Here is a 6279-nt window from a genome sequence, read left to right as displayed (position 1 = left end):
TTCATTTTGGAATACCGCTCTTGACATGTACTCTAGGAGTCTCTTAAGATTTCCACGATGTAATGAGATTGTCTCATCTCATGACTTCACACTTGGGGTATGCTCATGTATGGATCAGCGTGTATGCATTGCTCAATTTGAGTCTCTCTGCAAAGAAGTTTATCTCATTCTAGTATTGGCCCATGGATCTTCACAAAGACTCTTGAGAGAGGTGAGAACATTGAATCATCTTAAAAGAAATTGGTAATATCATGCGATAAGTGCATTCCAAGAGACAAGATGCATACCTATGGCACCCAAACTCTTCCCACCAAACATGCATACAAGCAGCAAGAAAGCGGAAGCACACCACATAAACTTTATAATTTAATAAGATAGACATTTGAAATAGTTCCTAGGGGTATTATAAAACTCATTTGAACAATTGGTTGGGCTGATTAGGGTGAAGACCATCACGGTGATTCTAAAGATGATCACGGCTATGACTCTAAACCCTGCAAAATCAAGTTGACTAATATCTTCAGAATCGAGAAGAGAAGCACGTAGGGACTTCTTAACACTATGGGAAGTTGTGAGGTCTGAGAATAAATAGTACTTTTGATGTGATTCCTGTCGTGATCATGCGCACGATTTCTTATCACATGAGCATGATTCTGGATAGATCTGTGTAAATCTAAATTTTTAGACAATGAAAACCATTTCATGCACGTAAGGTCTGGAAGGCTTGTGACACCATTGCTTGTGATGATACAATGCATCTAGCCAACCAAGATCCTCCTCCCAAAAAGGAAGCAATGCGCAGCCAGCACACACAAAGGAGTGTGTTTTCTTTGCACTGGCTGAACTATCTTGGAATCATCAAGTAGTGAGGAATCCATGGAGAATCCTCTTAACAAGGAGGAGAAGAGTACTTCTGCGATTATCTCAAAAATCTAGAATGCTTTGTCCGCCTATATCTTGGTCTGGATTTGATGAGCTAACAAAAAAAGTATGTATGTTTGCAAGTAAGCCATACTTAGTATACGTATCTACCTAGTAATTTTCAACAAAATGATATCTTTTAGAGTCAAAATGTGCAAGTGCAGGATGGTTGGATGTGAGAAGATTCCAGCTATAATAGCAGAAAAATTCATGAGGATATTCACAAATGTGGGCTCTTTCAGGATGTTTCATTTTGGATCAGGGGGTCTATGCATTAATCATATATTAAATGTTGTGTTGTGGCTCATAAAATACTTTTTAATCCTTCTCAGATGCTCCTTTGCAAGGGCATTGCATTTAATATACATATAATCCACAAATATGTTGTCAAATGACTGCACTATTTCTCACCGAGCACAATATGTTGTCACAGATGACACCATTATTTGATGATACAATGCATCTAGCCAACCAAGATCCTCCTCCCAAGGAAGCAATGCGCAGCTAGCACACACAAAGGAGTGTGTTTTCTTTGCACTGGCTAAATTCTCTTGGAATGATCAAGTAGTAAGGAATCCATGGACAATCCTCTTAAGGAAGGAAGAAGAGCACTTCTGGGCTTAGACCAAAAATCTAGAATGCTTTGGCCGCCTATATCGTTGCTTGGAATTGATGGGCGTTAAGCAAGAAAAGTATGTACTTCTGCAAGCAATCCATACTTAGTATACATATCTACCTAGTAATTTTCAACGAAATCATATCTTTTAGAGTCAGAATGTGCAAGTGTAGGATGGTTGGATGAGAAGATTCTAGCTAATAGTAGAAAAGTTCATGAGAGGATATTCACAAATGTGGGCCCTTTTAGGATGTTTCATTTTGGAATACCGCTCTTGACATGTACTCTAGGAGTCCCTTAAGATTTCCACGATGCAATGAGATTGTCTCTTCATCAGTTCACACTTGGGGTATGCTCATGTATGGATCAGTGTGTATGCACTGCTCAGTTTGAGTCTCTCTGTAAGGAAGTTTATATCATTCTAGTATTGCCCCATATCTTCACAAAGACTGTTGAGAGAGATGTTCTAAAAGAACATCTTCGCTGATCGGCATTGGACCGAAGAGGTAAGCTCATGTATGGGTGGAGATTAAGGGGGTGCATAGGTATCTTCACAAAGACTCTTAGAGACCGAAGAGGTCGCTCATCTATGGGTGGACATTGAGGGGGTGCATGGATATCTTCACAAAGACTCTTAGAGAGAGGCTATAAAACATTTTCATTGACTCACCATTGGACTGAAGAGGCAGCTCATCTATGGGTGGAAATGTTGCTGCAAATTAATGCTTCCCTCTCTTGTAGGTATTGGCGGCGGCTAGCTCTAGTTTGTAAGGCCTCCATTATGGGAGAATCCTTGGTTGAGCAGCCCAAACGTTTGCTGGTGTGGTGGCTGATCAAACATTTTTTAATCCTTCCTAGACGCTTCTCTGCAAGGGCACTGCATTCAATATACAGATAATCCACCAATATGTTGTCAAGTGACCCCACTATTTTCCACCAAGCCCAATATGTGGTCGGTCACACCACTATTTTCCCACCAACCCCACTTCGACAAAATAGAGGTGAGGACATTGAATCCTCTTAAAAAAATAGTTGGTGATATCATGCGATAAGTGCATTCCAAGAGACAAGATGCATACCTATGACACCCAAACTCTTCCCTCCAAACATGCATACAAGCAACAAGAAAGCGGAAGCACACCACCGCGTAAACTTGATAATTTAATAAGATAGACATCTGAAATAGTTCCTAGGGGTACCACGAAACCCATTTGAACAATTCGTTGGGCTGCTTTAGGTGAAGACCATCATTGTGATTCTAAAGAGGATGACGGCTGTGACTAAACCTTGCAAAATCAAGCTCACTAATATCTTCAGAATCCAGAAGAGAAGCACGTAGGGACTTAACACTACGTAAAGTTTTGAGGTCTGAGAATAACTAGTAATTTTGATGTGATTCCTATCGTGATCATGCCCACGATTTCTTATCACACGAGCATGATTCTGGATGGATCTGTGCAAATCTAACTTTTTAGACAATGAAAACCATTTCTTGCATGTAAAGTCCGGAAGGCTTGTGACAACATTTCCTTTGATGATATAATAATGCATCTAGCCAACCAGGATCCTCCTCCCAACAAGGAAGAAGCAATGCGCGGCCAGCACACACAAAGGAGCGTGTTTTCTGTGCACTGGCTGAATTGTCTCGCAATCATCAAGTAGTGAGGAATCCATGGAGAATATCCTCTTAACAAGGAGGGAGAAGGGGCACTTCTGGGCTTAACTCAAAAATCAAGCAAGCCATACTTAGTATACATATCTATCCAATAATTTTCAACAAAATCTTATCTTTTAGAGTCAATATGTTCAAGTGTAGGATGGTTGGATGTGAGAAGATTCCAGCCAATAGTAAAAAAATTCATGAGGATATTCACAAACATGGGCTCTTTGTTGCGGATGTTTCATTTTGGAATACCGCTCTTGACATGTACTCGAGGAGTCTCTTAAGATTTCCACGACGCAATGAGATTGTCTGATCATCACTTTACACTTGGGGTACGCTCGTGTATGGATCAGTGTGTATGCATTGCTCGTATATTAAATGCTCCTGTGGTGGTTGATTAAACATTTTTTATCCTTCCTAGGCGCTCCTTTGCAAGGGCACTGTGTTTAATATACACATAGTCCACCAATATCTTGTCAAGTGACCCCGCTATTTCCCACCAAGCCCAATATGTTGTCAGGTGACACCACTATTTTCCACCAACCCCACTTTGACAAGATAGAGGTGAGGACACTGAATCATCTTAAAGAAAATTGGTAATATCATGCGATAAGTGCCTTCCAAGAGACAAGATGCATACCTATGGCACCCAAACTCTTCCCACCAAACATGCATACAAGCAGCAAGAAAGCGGAAGCGCACCGCGTAAACTTTATAATTTAATAAGATAGACATTTGAAATAGTTCCTAGGGGTATTAGGACACTCATTTGAACACTTTGGTGGGCTGATTAGGGTGAAGACCATCACAGTGATTCTAAAGATGATCACGGCTGTGACTCTAAACCCTGCAAAATCAAGTCGACTGATATCTTCAGAATCGAGAAGAGAAGCACGTAGGGACTTCTTAGCACTATGGAAAGTTGTGAGGTCTGAGAATAAACAGTAATTTTTATGTGATTCCTGTCGTGATCATGCGCACGATTTCTTATCACACGAGCATGATTCTGGATGGATCTGTGTAAATCTAAATTTTTAGACAATGAAAACCATTTCATGCACGTAAGGTCTGGAAGGCTTGTGACACCATTGCCTGTGATGATACAATGCATCTAGCCAACGAGGATCCTCCTCCCAAAAAGGAAGCAATGCGCAGCCAGCACACACAAAGGAGTGTGTTTTCTTTGCACTGGCTGAACTACCTTGGAATCATAAAGTAGTGAGGAATCCATGGAGAATCCTCTTAACAAGGAGGGAGAAGGGTACTTCTGGGATTATCTCAAAAATCTAGAATGCTTTGTCCACCTATATCTTGGTCTGGATTTGATGGGCCAACCAAAAAAGTATGTACGTTTGCAAGTAAGCCATACTTAGTATACGTATCTACCTAGTAATTTTCAACAAAATGATATCTTTTAGAGTCAAAATGTGCAAGTGTAGGATGGTTGGATGTGAGAAGATTCCAGCTATAATAGTAGAAAAATTCATGAGGATATTCACAAATGTGGGCTCTTTCAGGATGTTTCATTTTGGATCAGGGAGTCTATGCGTTAATCATATATTAAATGTTGTGTTGTGGCTCATAAAATACTTTTTGATCCTTCTCAGATGCTCCTTTGCAAGGGCATTGCATTTAATATACATATAATCCACAAATGTGAGATCCCTGTTCCCACCGCGCAACGGATTCGGGGTACTAGCAGCGGAAGTAGCACTTCTTGCGCGAGGCAGGGTCCCACACTCGGGGCCTCGTCCACGGATATCCGGACAAAAGACTAATCCGTCGGTTTTTCCAAAACCAGACCCGGAAAAACTTCCCTTATCCAGAAAGCACGGGCGATTCCACCAGGATAACTTTTACTCTAACGTAGTCAAAACTCTTACTGATCAAACAGATCCGACTGCATCTATAAAGATACTTGGTCAGATCAAGGAAGAAACTTGCACTTGGATCATTGGGATCAACGCTTTTTTCCCCACCAAGGAGGCACAGCCGTTGATTCCTATCCATAGAACAATTACTATCCGGGATTTACTTTATCTATCGTAATAACAGAATTTGAGTCTCGATTTACGGATCCATCAGTCCAGCCTAACCCCATCCGATCCCATGGGTTAGCCAACCGCCCAACCACTGTAGTGATGGGATCCAATTTGGAATTTGGTTAGGTTTTGTCCCGGGTACCAAGGAAAAGAGTTCCAAGGCCCCCTAGCCGGAAGTTCATGCAAACATAAAACTAGCCACACCACTTACACACCCAATATGAAATTGCCTTTTTCTTAGCATCAGCTAACTTTAAAACAATCCTTTAATGAAACCATAGTACCACTGATCACAATCTTCCAATTTATCCGGTTGATTCATAATTTCCCATCATTCCTTCATCAGAGTATCTATGGCATCATTGGCAACTAGAACGCTCACCACCTGTCCACACAGGGGCCTTTTCGATAGTTCCTAGCCCATAATACTCGGCAATATAATCACTTATAAAAATCAAGATGGACTCTCGTTGAAGATCAGCAAGACCAACCAACAGATCCATATAAAGAGCCATGGACTCATCCATTGAAGACCAGCAAGGTCAATCAACCAGATCCATGCCCGGTTTCACAAAACAACTCTTACTCCTTGTTCCAATATCTTCCTCGATGCACGCGTGGGTATCCTGGGCGACCCAGAGCCCGAGCACCGTATGGTCAGCACCCTCTAGGATCCTTCGCAGGTGACCTAGCGCTTCACTCATAGGCCGCTTCCTTGGTCCCTCATCCACCGTACCGGAAGCTCACCATTTTAATCGAACCGAGGCTGGTCAAGACCTCGGCCGACCTTGCTACGCGAGACGTCCTCCATTGACTCTCCATCAGCAGTTGCAACTTTATCAGTTAGGTCTCCACGACCTTAATCACAAGACGGTCAAAATGCTTTCCCAGCATTCTTGACATAAAACAGCCATTTACAAACAGCATTTACAAACAGTTTACAAATACAATTTCTATATTAACTCTCATTTTTCCACATTATCCCTCATGCAATCCACATTACTTATTCCACATTTCATTTATATGTGTACTCATCC

Source organism: Cibotium barometz, chromosome 13 (assembly GCF_041138505.1).
Source record: "Cibotium barometz isolate CiBa-2024 chromosome 13, ASM4113850v1, whole genome shotgun sequence".
NCBI lineage: Eukaryota > Viridiplantae > Streptophyta > Polypodiopsida > Cyatheales > Cibotiaceae > Cibotium > Cibotium barometz.
This window is presented reverse-complemented; position numbering follows the sequence as displayed.